Source organism: Polypterus senegalus, chromosome 5 (genome assembly GCF_016835505.1).
Source record: "Polypterus senegalus isolate Bchr_013 chromosome 5, ASM1683550v1, whole genome shotgun sequence".
Lineage (NCBI taxonomy): Eukaryota > Metazoa > Chordata > Cladistia > Polypteriformes > Polypteridae > Polypterus > Polypterus senegalus.
The window spans coordinates 135,973,147-135,987,509 of NC_053158.1; positions in this window are offsets into that span (position 1 = coordinate 135,973,147).

Below are 14,363 nucleotides of genomic sequence, written 5' to 3' on the forward strand. Positions count from 1 at the left end.
GAAGGGAAGGACAAGATGTGGTAGAAAAAAGTGTACAAGCAATAGGGATAACCACACCCTGGAGAGGATTGTGAAACAAAACCCATTCAAAACTGTGGGGGAGATTCACAAAGAGTGGACTGCAGCTGGAGTCAGTGCTTCAAGAACCACCACGCACAGACATATGCAAGACATGGGTTTCAGCTGTCACATTCCTTGTGTCAAGCCACTCTTGAACAAGAGACAGCGTCAGAAGCATCTCGCCTGGACTGCTGCTGTGTGGTCCAAAGTTATGTTTTCTGATGAAAGTAAATTTTGCATTTCCTTTGGAAATCAAGGTCCCAGAGTCCGGAGGAAGAGAGGAGAGGCACAGAATCCACTTTGCTTGAGGTCCAGTGTAAAGTTTCCACAGTCAGTGATGGTTTGGGGTGCCATGTCATCTGCTGGTGTTGGTCCATTGTGTTTTCTGAGGTCCAAGGTCAACGCAGCCATCTACCAGGAAGTTTTAGAGCACTTCATGCTTCCTGCTGCTGACGAACTTTATGGAGATGCAGATTTCATTTTCCAACAGGACCTGGCACCTGCACAGAGTGCCAAAACTACCAGTACCTGGTTTAATGACCATGGTATCCCTGTTCTTAATTGGCCAGCAAACTCACCTGACCTTAACCCCATAGAAAATCTATGGGATATTGTGAAGAGGAAGATGCAATACGCCAGACCCAACAATTCAGAAGAGCTGAAGGCCACTATCAGAGCAACATGGGCTCTCATAACACCTGAGCAGTGCCACAGACTGATCGACTCCATGCCACCCCACATTACTTCAATAATCCAGGCCAAAGGAGCCCCAACTAAATACTGAGTGCTGTACATGCTCATACTTTTTATGTTCATACCTTTCAGTTGGCCAACATTTCTAAAAATCCTTTTTTTGCATTGGTCTTAATTTATATTCTAATTTTCCGAGATACTGAATTTGGGACTTTCATTAGTTGTTAGTTATAATCATCAAAATTAAAAGAAATAAAAACTTGAAAAACATCAGTCTGTGTGTAATGAATGAATCACTTTTCACTTTTTGAATGGAATTACTGTAATAAATCAACTTTGTCATGATATTCTAATTTTATGACCGGCACCTGTATGTATATATATATATATATATATATATATATATATATATATATATATATATATATATATATATATATATATATATATATCTCACTACTTGCTTCTTAAGACAGGACACAGAATACATTCCATTTGTGATATTGCAGCTCTTTGAATAATTTAAATACTGAGATGTATACTTGATATCATTTTCATGATGATAGGAGTTAAAGCATGTATTAAACATGGGAACACAGTGGCGCAGTGATAGTGACATCACAATTTGAGCATGGAAGCCGCGCTTACGCAACATTTTTGTGTGTACAAACTGTTTATAAATGAGGCCCTAGGTCTCTCAATTACTTAAACCCTTGCATGTTGAATGATGAAAAGCACAGTTTACATTTCAAGGTGTTAAATGGTTGCTGCATGTGGTGTCATTGAAATAAATAAATGAAGAAATAATTAAACAAATATATGAGGAAAAAAGAAACAAAATACATATATTTCATGACACATTTAATTATGTATGCTCCCATATCATTTTGTTTTCATCTGCATTGTCACATACTCCACAACGAGCCATAGCAAGGTTTAGGGCAGCCACCCGTATATTATTTTCCTGGCCGCAAATTGCAAATAAATGACAGCACTGATGTGCACAAAAGTCCAAAACAGAACTGAGGAAATAAGGTAAAGGTGGAGGCTTTTAAAGGTCAGGCAGGAAGTATTGTCAAAGGAGCCGGGATCGGAAAGGTCTTCAGACATAGGCTCGAGTCTGGATGTGACATCAAGGGGGCCAGAGCTGACTAGGCCTTCCTCTATAGGTCTGGACCTGGAAGTGACGTCAGCAGGGCCAGGTGGAACTTCCCGTGAATGGTCTACAGGAAAGCGAGAAAAGGAGTCAGTGCACTCTGCCACATCCCGTTCAGATTTGGAATTACCCTCACTAAAGCCGTTTATCTGCCTCCCATGCACACATGTGTGACAGTGTATTGTAAGATTTCACAACACCTTTATTTATTTGTATATTTATTAATTGTATTTTGTCCAAAATAGTCTACCATAATTGTTAACTATAACTTGTATGTATGTGAGATATTAAAGGCAACATATAGGCATTACATCTAGGGCTGAGAACCTAAGTTGACCTATGTTCTCAGCTCTTATCTATCTATCTATACAAATATACTTGTTTTTGTCGTAGTAGTTTTGTAATAAATCACTAGATAAAAAATGGGAGAAACTTTACTGCTGAAAAAACCTTGTAGCATTCAAACTATAAATATTTGCTACATGTCTCTTAAAAAGCTATGCTATTTTCTGCCTTGTATGCTCTTAGAATATCTTTTCAAGAGACTGAGGTCACATGGCAGCAAAATGACACACTCTTCTGTAAACAGTGGAAAGCAGGATGCATGTTAAAGTAAGTTAGAAGATATTACAATGCAAAACATTACAGCCAGAGTAAGTAGCAAATTAGCTGCATGTCTTAACAGAAAACTACATTATCCCACCTTAGGCAAGAAGCTCCCTCTGAGAAACGAGGATTATCACATGTGATGGTAGTTATATAATTCAGATGGAAACATAAAATTACTTTTTTTTTTCATTTGACTTTAATAAGAGGTTTTTTATGTACTGTTATTTTTTGGAAAGTGTAAGTAACATTCCCCCATCCGTCCATAAACAGTATCTAACCCGCATATCCAATGCAGGGTTTTGAGGCAGCTTTAGTCTATCCCAGTAATCATTGGGTGCTAGACAGGAGCAACACCTGGACAGGGCACCAACCCATCATAGGGTGAACACACACACACATGTGCACTCATACACTGGTAACATTTTAAATTAAATAAGTACCTATCTATCTATTAAGTATTTATCTATCAAAAAAAAATTTGAATTTCCCTTTGGGATTAATAAAGTATCTATCTATCTATCTATCTATCTATCTATCTATCTATCTATCTATCTATCTATCTATCTATCTATCTATCTATCTATATACAGTAACTGCCAATAAATAAGAGATAACCTTCTGTTCATTCACCTAATTTTAAATCATCCAGGTATCCAACCCGCTATATCCTAACTACAGGGTCACGGTGTCTGCTGGAGCCAGTCTCAGCCAACACAGGGCGCAAGGCAGGAAACAAACCTTGGGCAGGGCACCAGCCCACCGCAGTAATTTTAAACCTATATTCCTATTTAGAATCAGAGAGAGTTGGATCCTAACATGACTGCAGTAACACACAATGTTGGAGCTCACTCTGGATAGGCTGTCTGTCTATCACAGGACACACTAATACAAACACATGCCCACACCCGCCCAGCTCAGAGTTCTGAATTAACCTAATGTGCATGCCTATTCTGGAGCAATTGGAAGGTTGACGAATCCTGTAAACACCAGAAGTGACGCTACTCCATTGGGCCCTTGAACAAGACCCTTAACCTACAATTGCTTTATCCTGGGTTTGATGTTAACCTGCATCCAGCAGTACAAGCAGGTCCTCCCACTTGCAGGGAAAACTCGGGCACTGGTGGCAGGATTGGCACTCCAGACTCAGCAAAGAACCTTACAGTGTTCCGGTGTGGTGCTGAGGTATCATCCATTGCACGGCTGCACTTGGCTCCCAATCCAGGTGGTTTGTCGTGTGGTGGGTGCAGCAACTTGGTATAACCAGCACATACTCCCAACTCCTCTCTTTCTCCATCACGTGTCAAAGAAAACAAATAGTAACAAGAGAAAACCCCTTACAGACATGGGGATAACATGCTAACACCACAAAGATGCTAATTAAGCTAAGATATGAACTAAGTCTCTCAAGGACTGTAATGCAGCAGCACTAACCACAGCACCACCCAAGAAGAGATATGAAGTTACACACTACCATTTATTTAATATGATGTAAATGGGCAGCAGTAATCTGCTTAAATTAGTGCAATATGGGTGTGAAGTTACAGGTCAACATTAGGCCAAATGTAGCATATATTTTACTGTAAATTAGTATATCAACTAATTCAAATATAATTCTTATAAAAAGAATATATTGAATATATATTTGTATTTACCCTTTCATTCTTTAATTTACTTAAGTCGGTTCACAAGAAGTTAGAGCCAGTCAAAACAACACTAGACACCAGTTCTGAGTTGTCAGTTAATCTAAAATGCATAACATTAGATTGTAGGATGAAACTAAAAGGGGGAAAATCTTATGTGAACAAAATTAGAATGTGCAAGCTGCATGTTGACAGTCACCAGGGGCCTCATGTGTAAACGGTGTGTATGCACAAAAATGTTGCATAAGCTTGTTTCCACGTTCAGATCATAATGTTTAAAACCTAAACTTGGCGTAAAGCCACGCACATTTCCACGGTAGCTCATACCCAGGCATATGCAAGTTCTCCACTTGGTTTTGCAGACTGACGGAACCCAGTGTCAAAGCAGTGCTACTGTTCCAGTGTGGTTGCCCTTTCTTTTTTAGATCCACATCCCTGACGCGGCTTTATAAATACACTGAAATTGACCGCATGTTGTTTATTAGTTTAATGCATCTGATTGTTATTAACCTGTAACAATATAATGGTACGCAGAATGGCCAAATTATTCCAAATACCATAGCTGCTTTAGCGTTGTTACTGTCACTGCACCTTCTTTTTCTTCTTTCAGCTGCTCCCATTAGGGGTTGCCACAGCGGATCATCTTTTTCCATATTACTCTCACTGCACCACTCGGAGCAGCAGATCGGAAGGAGAATTATCGGTATATAGCATCAAGCACACGCTGCCTCACCCATGCTGTCTATTAAACCGCTGTCACACGGCAAACGCTTCAAAACCTTTCCTGTACGGACCTCGCAGTTCAGAAACAGTTTCATCCCAAGAACTATAAACGCACTCAATCAATCCATCAATTGCTCCTTGTAGAACTGTTTGTACTTATAAGTACAATCACCTCACTGCAGACTTGCAGTACAGTTATAATATTGCACAACCTGAGCCACTTTATACAGTGCATATTTACATATGATGACTATATCATTTTTAAGATGAAATGAAGCAAAATATGTTTATTATATTATACAGATAAAACTTTAACTTCATTTAAATAATCTGTATTGTTAATAATTAAACGTGAGGACATGATGTTGCTGCGAAAGCAACGATCTGACGCTCCTTCCATGGATTGTTTCTGCCTCGCGCTGTATGGTTGCTGGGACTGGCGTGACACTGGAAGGATAGAATAATTAAACATGTACTACAAAGATATTTCAATGTTCCTTAAAAGTTTTGAGGAATCAGCGTTCTAAGCTTACAGATGGCTTAATGTCTATTACAGAGCTGATTGTGTGGCGATTGGTTATTTGGAGAAAGAAAAGTAAGGACAGGAATTGGGGGTTAGTACGTTTGAAAGAGACAGTACTGCTGCAATAAATTATTGAACATAATAAAACAATTTATTGTTTTTTCTCACCTTTCCTCGTTCTTCATTTAAATTTGACATTTTTTAAGGCTTATCATTCAAATTTCAGGGAACACCATAGTATAGAATTTAAGGTGTCCAGTGACTAAGTATTGTAATAATTTAGGACCTTGGTCAGCAAATGTGCACACCCATGTCAGAAATCTTGGTGTCATCTGTTATAAATCTTTTAAATTTGAGAAGCAAATTAACAGTGTTGTAAAAGGCAGGTCCTTATGTGTTAAGAGGACTGCAAAAATGAAATCTGTGCTTTTGTTTAAAGACCTAGAGATAGTTGTTCTTGTATTTATTTCTTTTCATCTTGATTATTGTAATTCTTTCTATTTGGGCATTAGTCAGTCTTTCTTATCCGTTTGCAGCTGGTCCAAAATGCAGCAGCTGATCTCCTGACTGGTTACAAAGAAGACAGAACATATTTCTGCAGTGCTAGGTCTCTCTTTATTGGCTGCCAGCACAATAAAGAATGCAGATTTAAGTGTTATTATTTGTCTTCACTCTGTAGTTTGGCACCACATTATATCTCAGACCTCTTTTAGCCTTACTCCAACTCTAGGCCTTTGAGATCATCTGATCAAAAAACTTCTATCTATTCTGTGATCACAACTGATGTTTAAGGCTGATTGTGCTGTTTCTGTGGAATGGTCCACCCTTTTACATTTGACTTTAAACACTGTTGATATTTTAAATCTAAATTAAAATATTTTCTTTTTTCATTGATATATGGTGATGTTTAAAGGTAATAGTGTTATATTTTTATTATAACCTTTTAATGGGGTGGTAAGGATTGTGTTTATGTTTTATTAAATTCTTTATTTTTAATTTAACATTTTTATGTTTAATGTGTTTATAGATTTTATTTTGACGTTGTTTTTATTCTGTGTTTATGTACAGCACATTTGTCAAGATTTGTTGTGTTTAAATGTGCTTTTATAAATAAAATAGTCATTGGCTGAGATGTGTGAGTGGGTCAGTGGCTCGACTGGTCTCTCGTCTATAGTTGGTTTCTGTTTTGCACCTAGAACTGCTTGCACAGACTCCTGCCCCCACCACTGTGGACAGCATTAAGTGGACTGAAGAATATTATCTTGATTGTAAATCTAACAATATTTGCATATAGTAGATAGTATAACCATAGCGATAACTACTGTGTGTTCAAGTGAAATTTATAGTGTGTGCAGTATGACATAAATGTTACAAAGGCAATCGATATATTACACTATAGCATTCACAATGTGAATGATCTTCCCAGTACTCACAATGCACTTTAAAAAGCAACAAAAATATCGATATGGAATTAGATATAGCAAATGCTCAGTACAACAAATCACAGCAAATACAAAAACATCTAGCAGAGATAGATAACAAGAGTAGATTGAAAACCCTGACAGATTTCAAACAGCAATTATCAGACGGAGGTATATAATTGACTATATAAACTAAACAAAGCTACAGAACAAAACTTTAAAAAATGGTGCATTGCATCTATGACAGATAAGCAAAATTAGTGGCTTAATCAGACCACACTAGTATAGCAGACAATATTATAGCAACAGATGTATCTTGTTTAAGAGCATGGACTTTTGAAAATTGTAAAATAAAGGAGAGCAATTACAAAATAGGAGAGAAAAGCTGAGTGAATGATCTGGATTTGAACATCAAGACAGATGGAGCTGCATGAACCAACCTTGGAAGTGATGCTCAAGAAGTAGCTGAATAAATGTTTGTAAAATAAAAAAATTACATAAGAGAGTTAACCAAATGTTACGAGGCCAGTTATCACAATATTTCATTTCTTCAACATATTTCACACACTGTTGTCCATTCCTAAGGCAAAGCTTTCAGTATAGCCTATGTAAAAAAGCAATATTGCACAAACCATAATTGTTATGTCATTTAAAATACACTAAGACTACTAATACAATTGCAAAGCTGTTTAAAAATCTCAAACCACAGATCTATGGTAGATGTCAACTGCAATATTCTATCTTGTCAAATCAACTTTTATTGTAATAGCAACAAAAATGTAAGGTCAGAGTTGTAATTATGTTCTATTTCTTTTTTTTTTGTCTTTGTTCTTTTTTTGCCATGCTGTCAAGAGTTAAATAGACTGTGATGCTTAACACTATCTCTACAAAAAAGCTCTTTGAGACTTCTTGCATCAGATTGGGCTTCCCTAATCACATATTTACGTCACTGGCAGTTTATGAAATGTAAACTTGTTAAAGTGCAGCGGGAAGCCGTGGGAGAAAAAGGACGGACATTTCCAGTTTCTAAAAAATCACTTTATGCCTCAGGCAAAACGTCAGAAAGACCATGGCTCATACAATTAACAATTTTGTAAGAAAAAAGAAAGGATGTAGAAGACGTCACAGGAAAGACAGGAAACAGAGCAAAAACTACAGTGTCAATTACATTCACTAAAAAGGCAAATCAGAATAATGTACTCACCTAATTTGAGGTCACAAAAATATATATTTATTTAAAGTTATTTGTACTCTTGACATTATATGATGAATGTACAAAATACTATATTTTAGCTAGTCGAAACAGGCTTTTCCAAAGTCAGTTACTAACCATTAACAATTCTTTTGCAGTGTATTAATATGTATGTGTAGTCTTGCTAAAATATTTTGGAAGTTTAAAATATTTAATGTCAAGGCCAATAGAAAATATTTCCTCCTTTCAGATAGTTAGGCAAAACTCACTTGCAAAATACTTTTTTAATTTCTGCTTTTCTAACGTCTAATTATTATTACCGTTGCCATTTTCTTAAGGTTACTGTTGGTGTAAAATGCTGAAATAGGTATAACTTCTTTTCTTAAAAAAGGTTATCATTTAAGTGGTTGAGGCCAACATCATTAAAGGATTAACTTCTTGTTTTGAAATAGTTTTTTTGGCACCAGAACAGATTACAGCACAGCCTATTGTTCTGAAGATGAAGGTTTCTCTTCTTGTGGTGCATTAAGAATGTCATTTTCTATGCACTGGTCTTTCTTGAATTACTGATTTATAAAGTAAATGGTTTCATTTTATTTGTATTTTAATAGATGTGACATTATAAATGACAGAGGAATCAAAGGGTGCATGAATTTGTATTCAGCCTTGTGTTTCTCTATCCAAATGATTATCACTGAGATGATGAAATAAAGTGAAATAACTTTGGCTAAAGGGTGACAGTGTAACAGACTTTATTGTCTGCATACCCTCTGTGATTTTATCAGCAATAAATTACACTGAATATACAAAGTCAGCATCAGCTTTATCTCTCTCTATATATATATATATGTATAAATCCTATGTCTGTCTGTTTTTTACAAGAGATCGGGTATTTTGCTATAATTTGCTTGAACATTCTGGTTGATTTTGCGACTTCTGTCATTGCGCTACGTATCATATTCAGTTGCAGCATCAATTTATTCATGCAAATCCAAGAGACAGACTATGAGCCAAGGGGAAGGGGAAGCAGGACCTCAGGAGTAGGCAGCCGGGCAGGGCCATCCTCACTCACGCGCCAGCCTCCGTTCCAGTTGCTCTACCTCTCACCATGTGTTGGAGCATACCTTGCCTCCACTTAGTTAGCGATACCTGTCTGTTCAGCAGACATTACAATCTAGAGATTGTTAAAGAGTAACGTTTGACATTTTTGACGCTACATGTGTTTTAGAAGGTAGCTGCTCATTGGCAGAGATATCATGGCCACGTGCTCTTCTCTGTATGTGCGTCTCGGGAACTGCAGGTCTGACAATGTGGTCAGCAACACAGGAGCACTGCAGGGGACTGTACTTTCTCCGGTCCTGTTCAGCCTATTTGCATTGGACCTCCAATACAACTTGGAGTCCTGCCACGTGCAAAAGTTCACTGACAACACTGCTATCGTGGGCTGCATTAGGAGTGAGCAGGAGGAAGAGTATGGGAACCTAATCAAGGACTTTGTTAAATGGTGCGACTCAAACCACTTACACCTGAACACCAGCAAAACCAAGGAGCTGGTGGTGGATTTTAGGAAGACCAGGCCCCTCATGGACCCCGTAATCATCAGAGGTGACTGTGTGCAGAGGGTGCAGACCTATAAATACCCGGGAGTGCAGCTGGATGATAAATTGGACTGGACTGCTAATACTGATGCTCTGTGCAAGATAGGACAGAGCCAACTATACTTCCTTAGAAGGCTGCTGTCCTTCAAAATCTGCAATAAGATGCTGCAGATGTTCTATCAGACGGTTGTGGCGAGTGCCCTCTTCTATGCAGTGGTGTGCTCGGAAAGCAGCATAAAGAAGAAGGACGCCTCACGCCTGAACAAATAGGTGAGGAAGGCAGGCTCTGTTACAGGCATGGAGCTGGACGGTTTGACATCTGTGGCAGAGCGACGGGCACCCAGCAGGCTCCTGTCAATCATGGAGAATCCACAGCATCCACTAAACAGTATCATCTGCAGACAGAGGAGCAGCTTCAACGACAGACTGCTGTCACTGCCCTGCTCCACTGACAGACTGAGGAGATTGTTCCTCCCCCACACTATGCGACTCTTCAATTCCACCCGGGGAGGGGGTAAATGTTAACATTATACAAAGTTATTGTCTGTTTTACCTGCATTTTTATCACTCTTTAATATTGTTTTTTATCAGTATGCTGCTGATGGAGTATGTGAATTTCCCCTTGGGATTAATAATGTATCTATCTATCTATCTATCTATCTATCTATCTATCTATCTATCTATCTATCTATCTATCTATCTATCTATCTATCTATCTATCTATCTATCTATCTATCTATCTATCTATCTATCCTCCCAATGCTGGGGACGCTCTCCCGTCACAGCTGAACATGATCAGATACAGTGCCAGTGTTTCATGTTGGAGCGTACCTACCTTTCGCTTGGCCAGAGATACTCTGCCAACTTCTTACATTTTTGGCAAAGAGCTAACAGCTACATTCTTGCCCCTGATAGCAAAACTAAAAATATTGCATATCAAGAGGTCTTCAGATACAAAAGCAATCAATATAAATTCTTTGCAATACAAATTATTACATTTTTATTTTTATTGACTTTTAAAGTTTGTCCTGTTTCACTACTATGTGGGAGACAGCTAGTACTTTCTATACTGTCTACAGACTCTGACTTTACATATTTAATTCCATTCCATATAGTATATACAGTACTTCGTAAAAGTTGTAGGAACATGAACACGTTTAAAAATTTAAAAAAATGAAAATGCTTTCAAAGGCAGTAAAATGAAGATTTCCACTTTGCCTTAAAACTGTATCAATTTTCTTAGGTCCACTCTTGTGACATGAGAAAATCAGCTGATAGTTTGTTCCAAACATCTTGGAGAGTTTGCCCTATTTTTTCTGCTTACTTTAGCTATTTTGTTTGCTTTGATCTCTCCAGGTAATCCCAAACAGGCTTGATCCTGAGATCAGGGCTCAGTGGAGGCCATATTATCTGTTCTTAAACCTTTTGATGAAGATAGTGCTTTATGACATTAGTCATGTCTTTGGGTCCATTGTCCTGTTGAAGAATCAAGTTAGGACCAATCATTTGTCTCCCTAATGGCACTGTGCAAAGGGTGAAAATCTGCTTATAGTTCCTAACATTGATTATTCCACTAATTCTGACTAGATCGCCAATTTCTTTTGCAGAAATTTAGCCCCAAAGTTAAGGAGAACCTCCATCATGCTCCACTGTTGGCTGCAGACATTTACCTATGTGGTGCTGTCTTCTTTTAAAAACTAATTGCCTGCTGTCTGAGCCAAGAATTTCATATTTTGACTTGTGTTTCTGTGAGTCTCTTGGCTTTGTTTAAATTTTGGGGGAATAGCTTTTTGGGAGCAACTCTTCCATTAAGGTAACTTTTGACAAGGAGTCTCTAGACTGCAAAAGGATATACTTGTGCTTCAGTGTTTTTTGTGAGATCAGAGCTGATAACACTTCTGGATCACTCCTAATCTGAAGCAACATCAGTTTGATGTGTACCTTGTCCATTGTTCTCAGTTTGTGTGTTTCCAATCCTCAGTTCAGACTGTTTCCTTGTGCTTCTTCAAAATAACTTCGACATCACATCCTGAAAATTCTGCCTGCTGCTAAATGTCTTCTTGGGACAGAACTTGCTGATACAGCATGACCACTTTGTGTCTTGTTTTTATGCTCACTACTGCCATGATGTAAGAATTGATAATGAGACGGTTAAACTGTCCCATTTGGCACACAAACAGCTTTTAGTTTGCTTGTCCTTTGCCTAGTTTAATTCCTTTGACACCAATTTCTGTTTCAGTCAAGGGACTTTTTCACCTTCCTCCCTCCTCCACACTTGATGAAACAATCAAATGTCCATGAATTGTAATGAACAAAGGGAACCCCAATGTGTGATGAAGCGAACAAGTCTTGCGCTTAAATCATCCATGCACTGCTTTCTTAAAAGTATGATCAACTATCTTTTAAGTAGCTGTGTCACTCAGGGGCCTGTGCTGGTCTTAATGCAACATTGGTTTCAGTTAATCGCTTTGGCTGAATCAACTTGTTATGTCACTGATCATTAGCACCTATCTGTTCTCTTTGTTTAATTTTGCACTGGGCTAAAGACCTGGAAAGTATTCAAATTACCACCAGAAAGTGGACTCCTACTTTGTATGTCATTATCTTTAATGAAAAGTGGTCTATCACTTTATAAGTATTCTTTTTATTTAATGAAATACAAACATTTCTTTGTAAAAGTAAATTTTTTGAAATATAATTTTTTTTGAAATGTGGTGTTTTGTACTTGGACGGTAGTGCAGATGGAAAAATATAAACATCAAAAGCAAAACTAATATAAAACATATAAATTGCCACAGATTTCTGTACAAGAATATTATGTAATATAACATACTGTACATAATGTATTTAAACCTGATCTGGGTTGCTTTATCATAGTTTATTCACAAGATAAAAATCCAAGAAATAATGGGTGCAGGAAAGGAACCTTCCCTGGACAGAGTGCCAGTCCATCACTCACACATACATCCACACCTAGTACAATCATACTAGCCAGCCTGCCTTTGGAGACATGAGAGTAAACACAGAGTACCTACAGGAAAATACATTCAGAAGATGGGAAAACTTACAGACTCCACATGGACAACAACATGAAGTGTCAGCACTACCCACTATGCCACCATGCTCTCCATGACTGTATAATATAGAAATGTATACATTTGTTTGTATTGTTTATGAAGAAGGATGGCATCCAGATTTTATTAGTATAGTATAAGAACTGGAAAAATAGTGAAAAACACATATGCATAGAAAGGCAGAGACAGAAAATTTGTGTGTGCCTGTGTGTTTGTGCGCATCTGAGTGTGTGGTGGGGGTGACAGGGAGGGAGGCACAACAGTCAAGGCGTACAAAGGAAAAACACAAGATACTGTAATGCTTTACTTGCCTATAATTACACTTTCTAAAGCTATGCCAGGCTTGGGGTTATTACTGAAAAGCATCTGCCTTGTCTCCGGTGTGTTAATTGAGAAAATATCTACTGTCATCCTAACGCTCTTGCTCACTTCAATAGATTTTAACTAAATTAAAACACACACGCACACGCCATTATTTGATGAGAAATTCTGCTGACACAGCTATTGCTATTTTTGACTAGCGCAAAGTAGGATCTGCGTGAGAAGTACAACTCTGATGCTATACAAGTGTCAGATCATGTCTTTTAAAGTATTTAAAAATGAGAACAGCTGTACAAATAAATAAAAGCCAAAGATATTTATTTTTATAATAACTATAGGCAATTGTTTGATTTATGACGCGATCTGTTTAATAATGGTGCTTTTCTATATTTGTCACATGGCAATGTAATAGTTTTGTACGAGTAACATGTTCCCGGCAAGAAGAGCAGTTGCCTAGAAACGCGTGTAAACAATGCACCTCTCTGTACTTGAGGTCGTACGTCCTGAAGTGCACGTTTTCATCCTGAAAACTACTTCGCAATAACGGATATTCCACGTCACGCATAAATCTCATTCTCACGCTGCCAATCACAAGTTTTGCATTATGTTATTTTCAGTTTGTGGTTAAAGCTTATCATGTCTTGATTCTTCAGTAATAATAATAATAATAATAACACTAATAATTATAATAGTAAGTGACGTGAACATTTAATGTCAGTGATGCCATTTCATAGCCTTAGTGAACAAGGTCTTGACCCTGTGTGTGTGTCAAGAAAGAAGGTTTTCCCAGGTACGCTTATGTTTCTTCAAGTACCGACTGAGGTTTCAGCGTTCATGATACCAACCTTGCTAGGTTAATTGGGGAATTTAAATCTGTTGAGCGCAAAAGTTTCCTGCCGTGGACTGCCGTCCTGCCGATCGCTCACCCGCGATCCTGAAATAGATAAAGAGTGTCCAGAAACAGGATGAATGTATGATTACAAAACGATTTATCAACCGTCTATGGTTGCTCACTGACCAATGATAAGACCAGCGGTAATGCAGTCGATACCGTGAATATTCAGGGATGGGTTAAGTGGATTATCACAGATGTATATTGGGATGACATCAAAGCAATGCCTACACAAGCGTTGCAAACAATAAAATTATCGGGCAGTAGAGTGGTACAGTGATAATAATAATAATAATAATAATAATAATAATAATAATAATAATAATAATAATAATAATAATGTAACTATCGGACATAGTCATTGGATTATGTTTGTTGATGAATGGATATGAATGTATGTATAGTTTCACGGTGGGAATACAAAGATTTAAAAAAATTATAATTTATTTTGAATGGGACTG